We start from the raw sequence: 21,996 nt of genomic DNA on the forward strand, positions 1-21,996 counted from the left end.
CTTCTGGGGCATGTCAGTCTGTACCCCACTTCCACATCTCTGACACCACCCCATTCCTCAGACTGTTATGTTCATTATATTCCACAAATAAGTGAAATCGTATGATACTTGTCTTTCTCTGCTTGGCTTGTTTTGCTTAGGATAATACTTTCCAGGTCCCTCCATGTCATCTCAAAGGATAAGAGATCTTTCTTTCTTACAGCTGTATAGTACTCCACTGTGTATATGTACCACTGCTTTTTTATCTATTCATCTACTGATGGACATTAGGGCTATTTCCAGATCTTAGCTATTGTAAATAGTGCTGCTATGAACATGGGGGTACATATATTCTTTCTAATTGATGTTTCAGTCTTCTTAGGGTATATTCCTAGAAATGGGATCACTGGGTCAAATGGCTGTTCAATTTTTAATTTTTTGAGGTAACATCATAGTGATTTCCATAGTGGCTGCACCAGTCTGCATTCCCACCAGCAGTGTACTAGAGTCCCCTTTTCTCCACACCCTCACCAACACGTGTTGTTTGAGGATTTGTAGATCGCGGCCATTCTGACAAGTGTAAGGTGATACCTCATTGTTTTAATTTGCATCTCTGATAATTAGTGATGTTAAGCATTTCTTCATATGTCTCTTAGCCATTTGTATGTCCTGTTTGGAGAGGTGTCTATTTAGTTCCTCTGCCCATTTTTTAATTGGGTTCTTTGTCTTCCTTTTGTTGAGTTGTATGAGCACTCTATATATTTTGGAAATTAATCCCTTATCTGAGGTATCATTGGCAACTATGCTCTCCCAATGAGCGGGTTGCCTTTCCATTTTGGTGGTTGTTTCTTTTGCTGTGCAGAAGCTTTTGAGTTTGATGTAGTCCTATGTGTTCATTTTCTCCTTTGATTCTGTTGCCTTAGGTGATGTATCAGTGAAAATTCTGCTGTGTATGATGTCTAAAATTTTGTTGCCTACAGTTTCTTCTAGGATTGTTATGGATTCATGAGTCACATTTAAGTCTTTTATTCATTTTGAGTTTATTCTTGTGTAGGGTGTAAGTTGATGGTCTAGTTTCATTTTTTTGCATGTAGCTGTCCAATTTTTCTAACACTATTTATTAAAGAGACTGTCTTTACTCCACTGGATGCGCTTGCCACCTTTGAAAAATATTAATTGGGCATATTGTCTTGGGTCCATTTCTGGGTTCTCTATTCTGTTCCATTGATTTATCTGCCTGTTCTTGTGCCAGTACTAGGCTGTTTTGATTATGGTGGCTTTGTAGTATAACCTGAAATCTGGTAATGTGATTCCTCCAACTTTGTTCTTTTTTTTCAAGATTGCTGTGGCTATTTGGGGTCTTTTTTGGTTCCACATGAACTTACGAAGTATTTGTTCTAGTTCTGTGAAGTATGTCGTTGGTATTTTGATGGGGATTGCATTGAATCTATAGATTGCTTTGGGTAATATTTGAAAGACATTAATTCTTCCAATCCATGAACAAGGTATGTGCTTCCACTTTTTTATACCTTCCTCTATTTCTTTTTTTCAATGACCTGTAGTTTTCTGCGAATAGGTCTGTTATTTCTTTGGTTAAGTTTATTCCTAGGTTTCTTAATTTTTTTTGCCACAATGGTAAATGGGATTGTTTTTCAGTTTCTCTTTCTGTGAGTTCATCATTGGTGTATAAGAATGCATTGATTTCTTGACATTAATTTTGTATCCTGCTACTTTGCCTAATTCATTTATAAGGTCTAGTAGATTTTTGATGGAGTCTTTGGGGTTTTCTACATATAGTATCATGTCATCTGCAAATAATGAGAGTTTCACTTCCTCCTTTCCCATTAGGATCCCTTTTATTTTTCCTTCCTGTCTGATTTCTGTGTACTATGTTAATAAGAGTGGCAAAAGTGGGCATCCTTGTCTTGTTCCTATTCTTAAGGAAACTGCTTTTAGTTTATGCCCATTGAGTATGATGTTGGCTGTAGGTCTTTCATATATGGCCTTTATTATGTTGAGATATGATCCCTGTATTCCCAGATTGCGGAGCGTTTTTATCAGATATGGGTGCTGGATTTTGTTGAATGCTTTTTCGGCATCTATTGATAGGATCATGTGATTTTTATCTTTCATTTTGTTTGTGTGGTGTATCACATTTATTGATTTGCAAATATTGTACCCGCCTTGCATCCCTGGAATGAATCCCACTTGGTCATGGTGAGTAATTTTTTTTGATGTATTGCTGGATTCGATGTGCTAAAGTTTGTTCAGGATTTTGGCATCTATGTTCATCAGGGATGTTGGTCTGTAGTTTTTTTTTCTTTGTAGTGTCTTTTCCTAGTTTTGGAATTAGAATTATGCTAGCCTCATAAAACGAGTTTGGAAGCCTTCCTTCTTCTTAAATTTTTTGAAATTGTTTGAGGAGAATGGGTATTAGTTCTTCTTTGAATGTTCAGTATAATTCCCCCGTGAAGCCTTCTGGGCCTGGGCTTTTGCTTGCTGGGAGAGTCTTGATTACATCTTAAATTTCTTTTGTTGTTATTGGTCTGTTCGAATTTTCTGTCTCTTTCTGGTTCAGTTTTGGGAGACTATGTGTGTCTAGAAATTTGTCCATTTCACTTAGATTATCGAATTTGTTGCCGTATAATTGTTCATAATATTTGTTAACAATCTTTTGTATTTCTGTGGTATCAGTTATTACTCCTCCTCTTTCATTTCTGATTTTGTGTATTTGGGTTCACTCTCTTTGTTTCTTGGTGAGTCCAGCTAAGTGTCTAGATAAACAAGATCTAGCTAAGATCTTGTTTATCTTTTCAAAGAACCAGCTCTTTGTTTCATTGATCTTTTGAATTGTTTCTTATTTTTTTTTGGTCTCCTTGTCATTTGTTTCTGCTCTGATCTTTACTATTTTCTTCCTTCTACTTGCTCTGGAATTTTCTTTTTGTTTGCTTTCTAGTTCTTTAAGTTGTGAGGTTAGATAGACTATTAGAAATTTTTCTTGTTTCTTGAGGTAGGCCTGTAATGTTATGAACCTCCCTCTCAGAACTGCTTTCAATGCATCCCATAGATTTTGTGTTGTTGCGTGTTCATTTTCATTGGTTTCCAGGAAGTTAATTTCTTCCTTGATTTCCTCGGTAATCCATTCATTTTTCAATAACTTGCTATTTGACCTCCATGTTTTCAAATGTCTTTGCATGTTCTTGTTGCAATTGATTTCTAGTTTCATGCCATTGTGATCTGAGAAGATGCTTGATATGATTTCAGTCTTATTGAACTTGTAGAGACTTAGTTTGTGCCCTAACATGTGGTCTATCTTTGAGAGTGTCCCATGTGCACTTGAGAAGAATGTGATTTCTGCCGTTTTGGGGAGTAATTCTCTGTAAATATCTATGACATCCATTTGATCTAGCTCTTCATTTAGAGTCTCTGTTTCCTTGTTAATTTTTTGTCTAGAGGATCTATCCAGTGATGTCAGCGGGATGTTGAAGTCCCCTGCTATGATTGAATTGTTGTCAATTTCACCTTTGAAGTCCTCCAGAAGATTTTTAATATATGTTGGTGCTCCTATATTGGGTGCATATATGTTTACCAAGGTTATATCTTTCTGTTGGATAGATCCTTTCAATATTATGTAGTAGCCTTCTTTGTCTTTAGTTTTGGCCTTCATTTTGAAATCTACTTTATCAGATATGAGTATTGCTATCCCAGCTTTTTTTTCCTTTCTGTTTGCTTGAAAGATTTTTTCCATCCCTTCACTTTCAACCTATGTGAGTCTTTTGTTGTGAGGTGGGTCTCTTGTAAACAACATACATGTGAGTCATGCTTTCTTATCCAGGCAGCTACTCTGTGTCCTTTTATTGAAGCATTCAGCTTAACAATAACCCACAACCTTCGGACCAACTTATTGAAGCATTCAAACCATTCATATTTAAGGTGATAATTGATATGTACTTATCTATTGCCATTTTTGTTTAGTGTGGTTCTATTTTTCTTCCTATTTCTTCTACTAATTACAGCAGTCCTTTTAGCATATCTTGCAGTGCTGGTTTGGTGTTAATATATTCCCTTAGCCTTTTTTGTCTGGAAAGCTCTTTATTTGACCTATTTTGAATGATAACCTTGCTGGATAGAGTAGTCTTGGATTTGGATCCTTGTTTTTCATGACCTTGATTACTTCATGCCACTCCCTTCTGGCCTGTAGTGTTTTTGTTGAGAAGTCAGCTGAGAGCCTTATGGGGGTTCCTTTGTAGGTAACCTGTTGCTCATCTCTTGCTGCTTCTAGTATTCTCTCTTTGTCTTTAATTTTTGGTATTTTAATTACTATGTGTCTTCGTGTGGGCCTGTTTAGGTTCTTCTTACTTGGGGCTCTCTGTGTTTCTTGAACTTGAATACCTTCTTCCTTCACCAAGTTAGGAAATTTTTCTGTCACTATTTCTTCAAATATATTCTCTAACCCTTGCCCATTTTCTTCCTCTTTGAGGACTCCTATGATGCGAATGTTATTACATTTCCAGTTGTCCCATAGTTCTCTTAAGCTATCTTCCTGTTTTATAATTGTTTTTTTCCTTTTGATTTTCTGACTGGTTCATTTTATTCTACCCTGTCTTCTAATTTACTGATCCAGTCCTCAGCTTCCTCTACTCTGCTGGTTAGTCCTTGCAATGTGTTCTTAATTTCTGCTATGTCATTCTTCATTTCCACTTGGTTGGTTTTTAATGTTTCTATATCTTTACTCATGGTGCTGATGTCCTTACTCATGTTGCTGAGCTTCCTCAAGATCATGGCTCTGAACTCTACCTCTGATAATTTGTTTAACTGCATTTCATTGATCTCATCTTCGATAGAGTTCTCTTGTTCTTTCATTTGGGATTTGTTTCTTTGTTTCACCATTTTGGCTATCTCAGTGTGTTTTGGAGCCTGCCAAATTTACCCTGTGGGTGTTGGTGTTGTGCTGTTTGTGGCTCCCTCTACTGAGTTTGGATGAACCTGGTTGGGCCCATGTTAAACACCACTGTCAAGTCTTACTTTCCAGGGTAGATCTGCAAGCCCAGGAAAGGTTCAGTTATCCTCTAGCTTTTTCCTGAAGGCTAGTAGTCTCAGTTAATCAGTGCCTGGAATGTAGCCCTGGTGTTCTGCATAAGAGGATTTCCAGAGGGTGGGATAGATGTTAACTGTTAATGAGCCTCAATTTGCATTTCTTTGCCTCACCTGGGAAAGGCTGAATCTCTGGGGGGGAGGGGGGCTGCTGCTTTTCCCCACAGCTCTGGGAAGGAGCACACTGGCCACCGTCCTTTGTGGCCACAACTCAGCAAAAACTTTGAGTGCCGTCCAAATCCCAGGTGTCCCCACAGAGTTCCAGCCCAGTCTGCCCTCCCTCTGCCATAGCCCCCAGGAGAGTGGCTGTGCCTATTTTAGTGCTCTGTCCCGGCTCTCTGCACTGTGGAGTGGGCTTGGTCTTTATTCCCTAAGGGCGCTGCTCACAGCTAAGATTGCTGCGGTCCGTGGGCTCCCAGCCCGCCACCCTCTCGTGCCTCCACAGATCCTACCAGTGTCCCTGGTTATATGGTCCTGTCCTGCTGCTTTTCTGTTGCTTTTTTCCAAGAATTTGTCTTTATTTTAGTTTTCATTCCCGTTTGGTCCTGGGAGATCGTCTGTGTAGCTTCCATTCACTCCACCTCCATTCACATCCTCTACACCTATTGTGGGTCGCAGCTGGGTCACACAACCCTTTCTGGTGCCCCCGCACCCTGCAGGTCCCGTGGGCAGGCCGCTGGATCGCACCAGTCCCTCTCGGTCTCTGGCTTTCCACTACCCTTGTAGTGGGCTACTGTGTCACAGAGACCTCTCTGGTGTCCCAGCACCCTACTGGACCCACAGGCAGCTGGATCGCACCAGTCCCTCTCGGGCTCCAGCTTCCCACCACTCTTGTGAGCTGCTGGACTGCACAGGCCTCTGTGGAGCCCCAGGTCCCGCCTCTGGTGGCTGGAGAGTGCTGCTGCCCTGTGGGGCTCAACCCTCACACTTCTGATTGTGTCCTTGGAATAGAATTCTAGAAGCAATTTTTTTTATGGAAACCCCAAATCAGTTTCCAGAAAGGTTGCACCAATTACCGTTCTACTAATAGGACATGATACCCTATTTCCATGACAATGTCACTTTTAACTGTCAATCATTTTATAGCTGGGAAAATGGCATGTCATTTACACTTAAATGATCATTTTTGTTATTGTTATTGTTATTGGTGGTAAGTACCCGACTTGAATTTGTCACCTCTCCACCACACCACAGGGCTTTCCTATAAGGTAAAGCCTCTCTCACTCACCTTATGCATATGCAGGGAGAAGCTGAGTTCCAATGTAGTGACTTGCACATGGTCGAACAAGAAACTTTCAAAGCCAGCATCACAGCCTCATTCCAAAGCCCCATCCACCTAACTCTTCTACTGTGCTGATTATTCACAGAGCTGAACATTTTCCCCTGTTTTATAGCCATTTTATTTATTTCTCTTTCTTTGAACTGTAGGAAATTTATTTTTCTGTATAGAAAAATAGCCCTAAGCATTTTGGGTGTTTTGACACTCCACACATGTACCGAGATTCACACATCAACCCCTAACTCCTCTCTGCCTCAGCCCAACCCAAACAACCTCCTCACGTTAAGTGACAAAGTGTCTCCCCACTACATTGAAAAGAGTTTAAATGGTTCCTCCTAAACCCTCTTGAGATGACTCTAAATGCCCTGAAATTTAACCTAACCTTGACTGGGGCATATCCGTTCATGGTCAAAGAAACAGTACTTAGAATCAACTGTATGGGGCCCGTTAACATAGACTGGCTGGAAAACACAGCTCTCACAGGGCATTCTATTGGATCATCCATTCCTTTCCTCGAAGGAGGCAGAGCAAGAAGCCTGTTGTGTTCTCTCCAAACAGAGATAGAGGTATCTCCTGACCAGGTAGCTCCCATGACAATGTCACATTTAAGTGCACAGACAGGCCAGCACTCACCCATCACAGTCATTCTTTAGAAGCCCAAGGAAAGGTGTGCCCCCCACCCTCCATAGGCAGAATCCTCTCAAAGCATGAGCTCCCCAGAAGCTCTGCCATGGGCAGCCAGAGAACACTTCCCCCCAACCAAGAGCCCTGCAGACAGCTGAGGAGGAAGCAGAGAAGGGAGAGATTTGTTCCTTTGAAGTTACCTGGTTGCCCAGGAATTCATGCTGCAGAAAAGTTCTGCAGGATCATAAACCAGCCTTGCACTGCCTCAGAGCTCACTCTGCAACTCGCAGCGATCGTCTGCTTGATTCAGCTCAGGTTGGGAAGATGGATAGAATTTTCCCTGCAGATCACTTGATTAGTATGAGAAATCTATGTTCCTGCTGTCCTAAGCAATGCAGAGATTTTGGTTCCCTTTAAATTTCTCTCAATATTATGGCTCTTGCAGCTCTCAGAGTTGCCTCCCCAGGATCTATTTTTTGAAGGCTCTGCACTATTTGGCAATGCTGCACCGTTCCTCTCTGGTACTTTGACCAGCAATATTTCAGGAGGAAGCTCTTGAGCTCCAAAACTGGGAAACAGGAATTCCAACCTTCTTCTTAATCTCCCTGGGATCCCCTCAGCAGAAACACACGGACTCCTTGGCCTGGCTCCTCCTCATCCCAGCCCACTAACCTGGCCCATCCTGGCCCAATCTTAGATTCACCACCCCACCACCCCACCTTCACCTTGCATTCCTTTCCATAGACCTTTGAGCACTTGCTGTATTACAGGTTCTACACTGGATACCTCACAGGTAACCCTCCATTAATCCTGACAACAAATCTATGAGATGGGTGTCATTAGGTATTTTTAAACTAGGGAAACTGAGGTTTGGAGCAACTACATAGACTATCTGAGCCAGTTCTGTGGAGATACCTTGGGTTTGATAAAGTCTGGGTCCCTATATCTCTGTGTTTTTATAGTCTTTATTTTATTTTAAAAAGACCACCAGGAATAAGATTTGGAGAAAAGATGGGTGAGTCCCTCTTCCTTGATCAGCCCTGAACTGCAGCTCCTCATTGCCTTCATCACTCCCACAAATGACCTTGTGCCCTAAATGAGAACAGCACTTTAGACCCTTTGCAATCCAAGAAGAGTTCTCTCTTCTGAAAAACTGATGGACCCAGGGGCCAATCATGTGTCCTCTATACCCCCAGCTCTGTATGAGGTCACACCCCTTCCTGGGCTGGGCTGACAGTGAACTGATGGAAACCCTGGTATGCCTTCTGATTCTGAATTCCCTGGTTTCACTTACCACCCCTGGACTCCTTCATGCCCACATAGCACAGTCACAGCGTCCAGTCATCCGCCCTGCTTCTCTGCTGGATTTGTGATCTTAGGTTATTCTCTTTTCCAAAACCCCAAGTCATTTCCTTCCCTACATTCCTACTTTTCCTTGGTCTGTTTTCCTTTGTCTTTCCCTACAGACATCTGACTAGAACTAAGGAGGTGTTCTGTTTCTTCCTAGTTCATATCAGCACTGCCCTCTTCCCAAACTGCAGGGAATAGAGAACCCCTCTCCAGGAGGTCTTCTCCATGTCTCCTCTTGTCCCCTAGGATGCTGAGGAAAATGCCACAGCATTCAGCCCCACCCTGTGAGTTCCACCCACGTCCAGATCACGTGACCTTGGGTAGGTCCCTTCTCTACCCAAGATAATGTCTTATGGAAAATATTAAAGAGAGGAAGCTTCCTGTCATTCTCTCCTCCCTCCTTCCACATAGGAAGATGTAAAAAAAAAAAAAAAGCTTTTGGAGAAGAGGACAAAGGTGCAGTGAGCATCCCTAAGCCCCCTTAACCCCAGATCAGTGGGCTCTCAGCACCTCACCCAATTGTCTGAATTCTAAGGAGGATTCTTAGTAACTCCAGGAAAGTGATTCAATTTCTTCAACATATGATTGTATAAAAAAAACAAAAAAATGTTGTAGCTATGTGTTAACCAGACTTACTGTGGTGATCGTTTCATAATATATACATACATCAAGTAGTTATGTTGCACACCTGAAACTAATATAATGTTAATATGTCTATTATACCTCAATTTTAAAAAAATACAGTCATACAAGAGCCACCTGGGTAGGCAGCTCCAGGCCCGTAGGAATCTGAGACTATTTTTGAAGACTTTCAATCCATACTCTCATCTTGGCCTCATTAATTCAGTCATAACTCTTAGGAATTTACAGGGCCCCTTTTACAATGAAATGCTAAAGTGATACCATCAGTAGCAAAGTTTTCATTTTGATTTAAAGACTCTGATCTCTCTCCATCATTGTCTCCCACCCCCTCCCCCTGTGCTCAGGGGGCATCGATTCCCACAGCCCAAGGTCCGAGGTCATTCCCCTCCTCTTCCAGAGCTCTCGATCTTACTTCCTAGTCAGTGAGAAAAGAAAGCAACAGAAGAGTCCCCACCCAGGTCTCCACTCACACCACCACACCCACCCACCCTCCTGCCCTGCCCTCCCCTAGCTGTGACAGCACCCATTAAAGCCATGCGGGTCCCTGTTCACTGGTCCCAGCCCCCTCCCTCCCTGAAAGCTTCACTCTACAGTTCCCACCTCCTGCTCTGACATCACCTTTGTGCTCCCCTGACTAGATCATTTCCATCAGCACACAAGCATCTCGTTATTTTTCCCATTTTAAGGGAGAAATACTTGCTTTGACCCCACCTGCCCCGACAGGTAACTTTTCATTTCTTTTTACGCCTTTACAACCACACTTCTCCATGAAGTTGTTTGCATGAGCTATTTCCAGCGCCTCTCTTCCAGCCCGCTCCAACAAGGCTCTCACCTTCCACCCGTCAAAATGGCTCTTAGCTCAGCGATGGCCGCTGTGTTTCTAACGTTCAATTCTCAGTTCTCATCTTACTTCAGACATCGCAGGATCTGACCCAGCTGATCACTGCCTTCTTCTTGAAAACGCTTCACTTAGTTTCAGCAGCAACATTCTCTCTTGGTTCACCTCTTATCTCAGGCGCCATTCCTTCTTGGTCCCGTTTGCTGGTTCACCTTCATGTCCTAGACCCAGAGCCAGTGAACATGGCCCACAAGCCAGGTGCCTGTTTAGATAAAGTTTTGTTGAACACAGCCACACTCACTCATATATATGTTATCTAGGGCTGCTTTTGTGCTGTTGCAGAAAAGACCATACAACTCACAGAGCCTAAAATATTTACTACCTGTCTCTTTAAGAAAAAGCTTGTCAATCCCATCCTTAGTCTACAAATATTGGAGTTACTAGAACTCAGTCTTTAGAGTGTCTGTCTACACTCACTCTCTAGGTGATGGCATCTGGTCCCTACTTTAAATGTTATCAATACACTGACAGCTCCCAGGACTTTTCTCTGGCATAGACCTCTTCTCTGAAATCCATACCCACAACACAACTGACTATTGGACATTTCATTTAGATGTCTAATATCTCTCAAAACAAATTCCTTACATCTTATTTACTCCCAATATTTCTTCCACAGACATTTCCATCTCATGCTTAAAACAGTGAAATCATCCCTGAATGTTCTTTTTCTCTCAAATCCCACATTCAATCCATCAGTAAAACTTGCTTTTTCTATCTTTGAAGTACATCCAGAATCCAAAGTACACTCCACACCCCTCCACTGCTACCACCCTAATCAATCCACCACCCTTTCTTGCCAGGACCATTGCCTCCTAGCCAGCCTCCTGCCTCCAGGCAGCCCCCCACAGTGTGCTCTCAAAACATGTGGCAGCCGTAGTGATCTGTTTAAACAACAGACTGTGTTACTCCTTTGCTCAGAACTTCCCAGTGGTTTGAGGACACTCAATCTGGCCTCACTGCTAGACCTGAGGCCTCAAGCATCTTCAGCTTCTGGGCCTCTGCTGACCTGGATGGGCTGCCGTTCCCCAAACACCCACATGGACCATCCCTCACCCTCGGTCTCTGCCCGGGGTTACTTTACTAGTGAGGCCCTCCTGGACACGCCCTCCTGGACACGCCCTCCTGGACACGCCCTCCTGGACACCTCCCTGGCTCAGGCTCTGCTTTGGTTTCCCCATCACATCTCGGCCTCCTATGTATTTACTTATTTGCTTGCCATCTGTCGCCCCTCTGAGTACACTCTCAGAGGATGGGGACTGGTTCAGCTTGGTCCACTCCTATACTCTAAACTTGAGAATTGTGTTTGTCAGGTCTCAATATTTTGTACAATGAATAAACAAACACATAACATTTCAGAAGCTCATGTCCCTGTTAAGGAAACTGAAGAATGAGCAAGAGAAGCACGTCACTTCCATCCTGGATAAATCAAAGAGAAGGCCCCAGCTCAAAGCTGTCACAGCCCCGGAGCCAGCAGTATCCTTCACTGACCTGTCCCAGGAAATGGACAAGTGACCGAGGGACTACTTACCAGCAGCTCCTCAAATCTCTCTGCAAAACTCCTCAAGTCAGGAGCAGGCAGAATGGACAAATGGAGGAGAAGCTGCTCTGGAGGCAGACAGAGAGCCTCACTCGCTCTCCCCACCATCCCTCCCCAGCCCCCTCCTGCCTCCCGGTCACCCAGCTTGGACCCAGAAGGAGTGAGTGGCTAGAGGACATGGCAGAACAGCGAGCAGGCTTGGAATCTGACACCCACCAGCAGTGTCATCCTGATGAGCCTTAACTTCTCCATGCCTTAACCTCTCAGTTTGCTCTCTGTAAAATGAGGGTGATGACCAAATGTTTAACTATCTGAAATAAAGAATTGTCTCAGGCTCTTTTTCCTTCTTATTTGGGTCTTAACACACTTAAAAGTCTACAATTTAAAAAGAGGTTCTGCTCAGGTTGTTCCTTGTGCCATAAGTTGCTTCTTTATTTCCAAGATCCCTCTTGAGTTCTTCATCTGATCCCCATTCTGCTCCCCCCCCCTTTTTTTTCTTTTTCTTTCTGTGCCATAACTTTCCCTTCCTCTTCCACATCCTGAAAACCCTGAGTTCGGGCAGGCAGGCAGGGGAGGGCTGGCAGAACAGGACCCATCCCAATCCTCCTTTCTCTCTTCCTGGATGCTACAGGGCAATTTCATTGTCAGCAGAAGTGAAACCACATGGGGCAGCAGGAGAGAGAATCCACATGAGAACCTCCAACCCATCTCCTCACCCTCCCCTTATTCCTTGCACAGCTACACTGTCCCTAGATCACTAACCAGAAGGACGTTCTGAGAAGGAAGCAAACCTGGAATAACGGCACACCCAAGGCACCTCTCCCCACCGTCCCCCTGAGCCCTTGGCTGCCCCTGACTCCCATGCTGGCCTTTGGCTTCAGACCAACACTCAAATCAAGGATATCTCTCCTTCCACCCAAATTGCCCTCATCCTTCAGTGCTCAGGGCTCAGGACCCACGCCGCCATGAGCCTTCTGAGACCACTCACACCCCAGGGACATCCACTGTTCTCAGCACTTACACTGGGCCTCCGCTGCATTCAGCCCTGTGCTGGAAGTCACCTGGCGTGTGCTCCTCTTCACTCCTCAAGCACCTGCCAAGGCCACCAGGGGGCTATGCTCCACCCCTCCTGCACCCAGGGCTGTGCGCCCCAAGAAGCCCTGTGGATTATGAGCTTGGGCAGTATTTGCAGGCAGTGTTGGCATGGCTCGTTCCATGATACCACTTCTGCCAACTGCCCGTACAAACTGAGGTGAGTGGCTTTGACTTCCCAAGTATCAATTTCCTCCTCTGCAACGTGGGGATAACATCAGCTTCCCCGCCCACCTCCCAGGCTTCTGGATACGAAAAAACATACAAGCATGCATTATTTTCAAATAGAGCAGCCACTCGGCTCACAATGCTCATGGACCTGCCCTACCTTGAGGCCCACTATCCACTTTTCCCAGTTAAGCCTGTGAAAGCCAAAAGGACATGCCCATCTGAGCTGCCACCTGCCCTGCTGAGGGAAGGCACCCGAGGGCCCCCACATGGCCCAGACACACATCATGGAGCCAGCCAGCTGTGACTTCCACCGGGAGCAGGACTCTCCGGCTGCCTGGAGTTTGTGCACCAAAGAAAACCACCACGGGAAGCAAACACATCCCAGAAAGGCAGTGATAAATGACACACTTGGTCAGGAGGCAGAACCCTGAGGTCGCTTCTGGAGAGGCTTCGGCACCCGGAGTCGCTCCTCTAAATGTGATAGCTGTCAGGGCGCTCATCTGGTCTCAATCACTAAGCGAATTAAGCAGAAGGCATGGCTTCTGGGGAAGAAGGGCGGATGGCTCCACACCTTCCCGGTGGAAATCTGCAGCCGCCCTCAACAGCACAACCTACTCTGGGGAGAGTGCAGGTTCTGACACCAGGTCCCCAGTTACCTCCTCGGCCACTCGCTGGCTTTGCGACCTTAGCCAAGTCAGAGCTCCTCTGAGCCTCAACTTCCCCACTTGTGAAATCAACAGATGACTGTGACATGTGTAAACGCACCACCTGAAATGCTAAGATAGGTCTTTCCACTGTAGGTAGGTGACGGCCTGGAGGTGTTTGTGGATGGGGGTGAGGAGGAGAGGAAGAAACAAGGATGCCACAGCCCCTGGTCATCATTCCCTGCAGAGCTCCTGCCCCTCGACATGGGAAGCAGACGCAGCCCTGACTGATGCCGGGGAGCAAGCGCTGCCTTGCCTGCACACATTGATCCAATCCCACCACACGGAATCGGAGGACACCCTGTCGTTATGCTTCATAGTGAACACAGTGCCTGACATTGCTACGTGTACACCCACTGCTTAAACATGTGTACTTTGAGCGCCTGATTTAAAGAGCATGTTGTTTTTTTCTGATTTGCAAAATAGTGAACACAGTGCCTGACATTGTTACGTGTACACCCACTGCTTAAACATGTGTAGTTTGAGCACCTGATTTAAAGAGTGTGTTTTGTTTTTTTTTTTCTGATTTGCAAAATGGTGCATTTACTGTAGGAAAATTGGGAACTAGTTTAACAAAATAAAAAATCACTTGTTTCTGAAAACCCAGAGATAACCACTGTTACTACTTTGATATATTGTATTCCGTTCTATTTTTTATGACTGTACACATCTCTTCTTTTTACAAAATTACACACATACTCTATTTACTTTTAAACCTTTATCTATGTAATATATATTATTAGTATTTTCTCATATTCTTATATATTATTCAATGTAATTTTACTAGCTTCCTTGAGTTCCATTTTATAGATGAGCTATATTAGATTGAATTAATCCCCCCACACAATGTTTTGTTATAATGAATAATGCTGAAAGAAATATCCTTGATTAGAGCTATTTTACATACCTGATGATTTCCTTAGAATAAATTCCTAGAAGAGCAATTGCTTACTGGTTCAAAGGGTATATTTTTTAGACAAGACTCCCGTATTTTCAAATTATCTTCCTACCAGCTAAGTGTAAAAATCTCCATTTTTTCAGCAATCTTAACAACACTGGATATTATCATTTTCAATTTTAGTAATCTGATAAGTGGATAATGATATATTTTTTTTAATTGTTGACACCATTACAGGTGTCCCCCATTTGATAATGATCTCTTGTTTTTTTAAGTTCATATTTTAATTGTTAGTGATGGTGGGCATTTTTGCATATTTTTCTAGACAGTTCTGTTTCTTTGCTCATTTATCTACTAGGGGACAAACTGATTTTTTAAATATTTTATGGGCAAGAGAATTAGTCCACAACCTCCTTTGATGACCCTTTCCCTGTGTTTAAGGCATTAATGCTAATGTCTAAATCGTATCACTTTCCTGTCCCTTAAATCCATTTGCTCTTAGGAGGAGGGGGGCACTGTCCCCTCTTCATCTAACAGTGCTACCTTTCTTCACCTGTCAGCTTCTCCTCCAGGAAATGAATAATTTCTCTTCATTTTTGCCTAATCTAGTACAACTTATGAAGTCAGAGTATCACCCTTTAACGCTGTCCCCTCTTCGTCTTGCAGAATCACTGCCTTCCTCCAGGCCCTCTCACTTCTCACCTGGACAGCAGCAGGTTACTACAGAATCAGCCTCTGCATCCCAGGCTGCCCCCGACCCCCAACCTCATCCCCACTCTCCATTTCACAATTCATCTTCCTAAATGCAGATGTGACTGTCTTTTTCTGCCTAAAACTCTCTGCTCCTCAGTTTGGCCAGCTGGCCCCTCCCTACTTGGGAGCATGCACGACTCTTCTTTCCCACCCCAAACACACCTCGTGCTTCGACACAGCAACACTCAAGTATGACTCGGAGCACTCTGACATGCTTTGTTTCATGCTTCTGAGTCTTGCAAATGTGGCTGCCCTCCTTCCCACCCCTCCCCCATGCACCTGGTAGGATCCTACTTATTTCCCAAGTCCCTTCCAGGTGTTCCTCTCTGCAGGAGGCCTCCTCTGACCAGGTCAAGTAAGGGTCACCATGTGTACCCTGCATCCAGGACATACTACTATCATGCTACTACACCTTAACGTATTCTAGAGCAGTCTGTGCACCAAAATTGAGGGCAGACGTGTGAAGCCCACTGCATGTCATTCTGAATAGAAAGGACACGGCGGGAGCACCCTGAGCTGGCCAGGCCATCTGACATATTTCAGTGCGCCATGGGGTCCTTCATCTTCCACTGACAGGCTCCCCACTCCCTTGGTTTCCTGTCTTTCTCACGCTATCCCACCCCTCCTCTCTCTTCATCGTTGCAAGCTCTGTCCATCCTTCAAGTCTATCTCACATGCTGGGCAGCCTACAAGCTGCCAGGCAAAGCCCTCCACAGCCTCTGCTCCATTCTCCTGAGTGGGAGGCCTTGCTTTCAACCCAAGGCCACTGGCCAGAAGGCAGCACTCCTCTTCCCCTGCCCCAGCCCACCCCCTGGAGCCCCCTGTGTCCTCTTCTCCTTTGGCTCAGCCAGTCCCTGGATAGATACTGCACTTGGCTGCCTCTGGGGCTAGTGGTCTTTCCACGCAAGTCCCCAAAGGAGAAGAACCACGCCGATTTCGTCTGATGGACCCCCTAGTGCCTGCCTCCCTCAGTGCTGGGCACAATGAATGGCTCAGGATGCCCTTGGAGCACAAAGACAAGCCAGCAGGCTGTGTGAGTGGAAGGCTCATGCCTTCCCTTTGGCACTCGCTGCTGACCCCCAACTAACCCAGCACAAACCCCTGTGTTTTCTTCCTTTTCTCGGTGACTACACACATGAGCTCACTAATTATGCATTTACTTTGTTGGACTTATGTCGCCCATTCATTCATCTTGCTTCCTATGTGGCTCAAACAACTGCTAGGCAAGACCCTCCACAGCCTCTGCTCCATTGTCCATTCACTGGCTGGACGGCCTCAGTCCGCTTCCCCTGCCCCACCTCCACCCCCAACCCCACCGGGAGGGAGCAGCTCCTTGGCCCTGAGCTAGCCCAGACTTAGCTGCAGCTTCCCTGGGCCCCCTAACACTCCATTCGTGGGGCTCCAAACACACCCAGGAGATGTGTCCGCCCAGAAATAAATCAAGTCTGGCTGGAAGGAATGTAGAATTTTAGCCCCACATTGAAGAAGCTTCTCTCAAAAATGAGAATCTGGATGAAACTGAAAATTCTGTTTTGTTTTGTAAAGGTGACTGGTGAAGTGTCCTGTGCAGAGCCCGGGGCACGCTGCGCACCTCTTTTTTGTCACATACCCCATATGGAGTCTCTGACTTATTTGGGATTCAGATTAAACAAGGTTTTATTTTATTGGTATCTGATGCACTCGGCTGTACCCCATCCCCTTCTTCCACTCCAGTTGCTGGCATACAGTCCCCCACCCCTGGCCTTGCCCTTCCCTGTCCCGGGGACTCAGTTCACTGCAGATCAGGGAAGCCAGAGTGGAGTGCATGGTGTTGGTAACGAGCACTCAAAAAATACTGCTTAACTGCAGGTGTCCCTGCCTCTGCCGTTTGGTTAGAGAAGTTAGGAGCCCAGAAAAAGCAAACCGTCTATTTGATTTGGAAACAAGGAGAAGATGAGCTACAGAGCAAATTAACACTGACTTGGGAGATGGAAGACCTTGGTTCTGGTCCCAGCTCTGCCATCGAGTCACTGTGTGTTGACGACAAGGACTGTTACCTCTCTGGGCCACATTTGCCACGTCTGGAAATGAAAGATTAGACTTGATGAGAGATCCTCAAGCTCTGGGCAGGGCCTGCCAGTCAAGGCAGCGTTGGGAGGGCGGCGCAGGTGCGCTGCACCCCTTCCCCACTCGTCCCAGGACTTTGATTCTCAGCCACTTTGACAGCCCAAGAGCAGAGGTGAGGTTTCAGAGAAATAAAACAGGACTCTCTTTAGGAGGAGGAACTGTCCCTAGACTAGACAGCCCTGCCTCTGGCCTCTCCACAGCCCTCTGCTGCCTCCTCCAGCTGAATCCCCTGCTCATCCACTTCCTAAAGATCATCACAGAGGCTCCACAACCTTCCCTTTTTAACAACTCTTGCTGATGGAAAATTCTTCCTCATACCTAATCTAAGTCCATCTGCTGCAATTTCTGTCTATTTTCTCTCGTTCAATCCTTACTGGAGATGGAGAACAGCTGGTCGCCATCCTCCATATAACATCCCCTCCTAAACCAAAATCAGTTATTACATCACCCCTCAGCCTGTTTTTCTCCTGGTATAACATCCACCATTCCCTCCAGCCTGCCTTCGTGGAGTCCAGCTCTGAGGCATCACTGAGCACTGTGGCCTGCACTGGAGGATGCTCAGCAAGCTCCAAGTCCTTCCGAATAAGTAGCATCCCAGCTGCATAGAGGACTCTGGTGACAAAATCAAGAGAGATGGTCAGACAGAGCAGAAAGGGCTCAACTGGTCCAAGCCTCCGGCTTTACATATGAGGGAACTGAAAGAGCAAGAAGTGCAACCACCAAGGTCAAATCTGAGGGACCGTGCTCCGGGGCCTGGATCCCAAATACGGCCACCACAATGCCCTGAGTGGCTGCAGTGTGTCCTTGATGCAGCAAAGAGCAGGATTAGCCTAAACTGAAAAGCAAAGGGCCACAATTGCTCAGACACTCCCTCTCCAAACTCTGCCTTTCCAATCCCACTAGCTAATATCTGAAACGCCACGATGAACAGCTTTGATTTCTATTAAGAACTCAAATACCTCTGTGAGTGGCCACACTGCTAACTATTCACACCTTAGTACGAATAAGTAGCTTTGATCCTTTTCAACTCTTGATAGAGAGATTTAGGGGTGAGATGAGAATAAAAGACAAAGAAACTGGGAAATTGGCAGACAAATTGTACTGCTTGCTAATGTTTTCAAGGTCAGTCCTGTGCGTGGGGGCTGAGGGTGGGTGGGACAGTGGAGCAGTGAAGGCTTTGCCTGGTGGGAAGCCCTTGCACCTGGCAGGCCTGTGCTCGGATACATCTGCCCTGCCTGTCTCACGGAGGGGAGCTGCGTAGAACTGAACATGGTGCAAAGATCACCTCATTGCCCCCAGCCAACCCAATGTGCGTCCCAAAATTCCTGATTCCCCCGGTTAACTGTCTTAGATGTGAGGTGAGCAGGTGTCTAAATTAAATCTCCACCTCCAGGGTGCCCTTAAGTGACAGGAAGGAAGAGCCAGAGGGAAGAAAGAAAAGGAGATACATTTGAGATTAAGCACAATTGTTCACGTACCTGCATCAATAGCTCCCAAGTGGAGAGAGGGAAAGGTGGAAGGAGAGGTGAATCAGGTGAACTATTTTCTATTAATTTTGGCTATGACATTTTCCTAGGTGAAGAATGAAGGAGAAAAGTAACAGAGTGTGGTAAATACATTTCAGAGCCTAGATTTCAAAACAGCCCTCACCCTATCTTGAGTAAACAGAAGCATCATGCTTCAACCTCTTCACCTGTGGGGGGGAGGGGTGCTCCAGACTGTTTTGAGCCTCAGACACGCATGCCCTTCCGCAGGGTAACCAGGGAGTTCGCACATCCACCGGAGAACAAGGAGACATGGCAGCAGCATTCACAAAAACACCTAACACAATAAGCATGCTTATTTGATTTCTACCAAACCACAAAATTACATTTTAAATAAGAAGTCTAAAAGGCTCTTTTCTGATAAAAATTCTAGTATGTTTTCAATCTTATTTCAGGGGACAGTTTTCTTTAACAGCAAAATCAGCACAAAATGACAAGCTCAAAGCAGGTTGGCAAAGAGATTATTTACTGATATGTTTTTGATGAAAGGGGATGACAGAAAAGAGATGGGATGGAGGAACAGAAAAGTAAGGAAGGGACTTTTACTTGCCAGGTAAATCACCCAAGCCTTGTGAAAACAGAAAGAGGCAACCCCTTCTCAGCACAGTGCGTAAATGAGAGAAACCCTAGTTGGCCAACTAGGAAGAGGAGAAAATGCTAGATCTATCGATGACGCCTATCCAGGTTCCTGGCTAAGGCAACCAGGTTTGATGAAATAATGGCTAACAAACTGAACTTCCAATGGGGCCCTCCATACACAGGCAGGTGCCCACCTCACACTACCCAGCCTAACACCAGCACCTGAGATTAAATTCTCCAAACTGGATCATGGCAGAGGGGCTGGATCTGGGTGTCGTGCCCCATCACCCAAGGTGAAGTTACAATGATGGTATTTTGCATTTTTTCAATTATTCTTCAGCTCTATTATGCTTTTTTTAGTCTGAAGTTGTTATTTTAATGATCTCTGATCCAAGTGGGGAACTAAAGGGAAGAGACACGAGGGGGGAGCAGGACATGCGAACGCTCCAGTGTGCCCCACTTGTACCTCAGCACTCCCTCTGCTCCCTGCCCCCAGCCTGCCTTTCTCCTCTCTCTGCATGAGTCACCATTCAGAGGCTGCTTTTAAAACCTTACTTTTAATGTCCTCTATCATGCTAGAAACCCAGCAGATTAGCGTCAATGAAAGGAACCCCAATTCTGTTACCTGTTCCTGGTTCTAGACACCCCTCGAACTCAAAAATATTTTCTAGTTTTATCATTCTCTTCATGAAAACCAAGGTGCCCTCTTTCAAAATCCACCTGCTGGGTGCTTGGCTCTCCTGGGCTCTCTGAAACTCTTGTGGCCTAGACAGATCACAGAGGAGGAGGTTTGGGGGCAGTTATAACTGGCAACAGGCAAAGGTCCAGCGTCCACTCCAGGCTCCTGAACACAAAGGTGTTTTAATTTGTGACTCTGCAAGTATTTTTTGTTTACTGTCAGACAACATGTGCAGAAGAGAAAGCTGACTGTATCCTGACCAAAAAAATAAAAAGGCATCTGTTTTTTTAATCATTGTGGGTAGAGCTTTGACAATAACAACTCCCACCCAAAATAGCTGCCTAAAGGAGGTGGTGGAAAACCTGTTATAGAGGTTAAATAAAATACAAGTTAAAAAATGAAAGTGATTTGTGGAGCCGAGTGGAGACTGTCACTGACACCTTGGAGGGAAGGGTGTCACAGGAAAAGGTATTGCTGGAGGATCCCTCCCAGAAAGTTCACTTCCTGACAGGACTGGGGATCAAATCCCCCAGCTTCAGGTCTAGGAAGAGAAATCAAAGTCAGAAAGTTCACCTGAATTCCCCAAAGCCTTAGGAACTTGTAAGACCAACCCCAGTTTGGGAACTTCAGAGCATCCAGCAAGTCAGAGGACACACCTGGGGAAGTGATGTGGGGCATTCAGATAGGAAGTTTCTTCAAGACCTCACCTTCTCCCCATGGGTACCCTCTTTCCTAGAAGGCCTTCTTGCCTACAACCTCCTACTGGCAGAAGCTCAGGTGCTCCGGGAAAGGAGTTTTCCCCAGGTCCAAAAGTGGGTCTGAGAGCAAGTGAAGTCTGGTGGCTCCACAATTAGAATGCACTGGGTGCTACGAGGCTGAACCAGCTGCCTGCCATGACAAGTTTTCCTACTTGAAGAGCAGTCATTGGAAGCAGTGTGGTTGGTGGCTCCAGCAACTTCTGGGCCACAAAGATACCATACCTGTGCACCTTAACAGAGCCAGCCCCAGGAACCTGCCCCTCCCATCAGCCTCCCCCTCGGAGAGGCTGGCCTGCCGAGCCCTGGATAGCCCTTCTCTGATAAGGGATGAATTAGCTCCATCCATTCCCTTCATTTCTGTACACACCAAGCCTGGAAAGTCTTCCAGAGTTTTCAGGAGGTAAACATTGAAGTAATTTATTTTCCTCTGAGAACTGTTTTGTTGGTTTCTCACCAAGTTGTGTGACACCCAGATGCCCACCAGGTCAACCAGGACACTCACACCCCAGAAAATTTCTCCTTCAACCAAATAAAATCAACTGAGACAGAGTGGGAAGGGGTAAGAGGTGGGAAGGAGACAGAAGTTTGAGACGGACTCAAGTAAAAGGTCGCAATAGTTGGGAGAAGGTAATGGAAAGGGGGCTGACCCTATGGCGGAGAACCCAGCCGACCAATCACGTTTCTCGGAATCAGCCTCCCAGAGATGGGTCCACCAGGAAGCAGCACCTCCGGAGATCCAACTCCCTTCACCCAACTAACCTGAATCTACACCCCAACCCTGCAGGCACCCTACCCAACCCCAGACCTATTTCCACAGACGTGAGCGCAGCTAACTGAGATACAGTAAACAAAGCCGGCTCTCGACACAGCGCAGAAGTTTTCCAAATTGTCAGCTTGTTTTCCTCCCAACAAAAGACGGTGATTCCCCACCTTGGCCACATTTCCTCCCCTAAACTTTTCTCTTCTTTCTGCATTCCCTCTAAGATGCTGAGCTGCGAGCCGCCGGGCACGGCAGCGCAGGAGCGGGCCGGGGGCGCGGGCGGAGTACCTTTGCCGGGCGGAGCGGGCGCAGGCTCGCCGCCCTGCCGAGCCGTGGAGGGATGCTGTCGGGATGGAGCACGCTGAGGATTCCGCGTTCCTGCCGCTGCGACCAGACCTCTCAGCAGCTCCGACCAACTGTGCTAGCGATGCACTTAGCAATTATCGCCGGCGCCGGCGCCCCGCCCTCTGTCCTTGCGATTGGCTCTCCAGTCCCGGGCAGGACTGCATTGGTTTCAACCCACCTCACTCACGGCTTTGGCTCCTACTA

General features: G+C 45.8%; 1 protein-coding gene across 1 annotated transcript in view; it reads right to left on the reverse strand.

Annotated features, from left to right (window-relative positions):
- The window catches only part of ZMAT4 (zinc finger matrin-type 4), a 321,685-nt gene extending 299,898 nt beyond the window's left edge, over positions 1-21,787 (reverse strand). Inside the window, exon 1 of the mRNA XM_036249781.1 lies at positions 21,736-21,787. The gene's annotated coding sequence lies outside the window, so the exon portion shown is untranslated. The remainder of the gene's footprint in view (positions 1-21,735) is intronic.
- Positions 21,788-21,996: the final 209 nt, after the last annotated feature.

Source organism: Molossus molossus, unplaced genomic scaffold (genome assembly GCF_014108415.1).
Source record: "Molossus molossus isolate mMolMol1 unplaced genomic scaffold, mMolMol1.p scaffold_m16_p_9, whole genome shotgun sequence".
NCBI classification, from domain to species: Eukaryota; Metazoa; Chordata; class Mammalia; order Chiroptera; family Molossidae; genus Molossus; species Molossus molossus.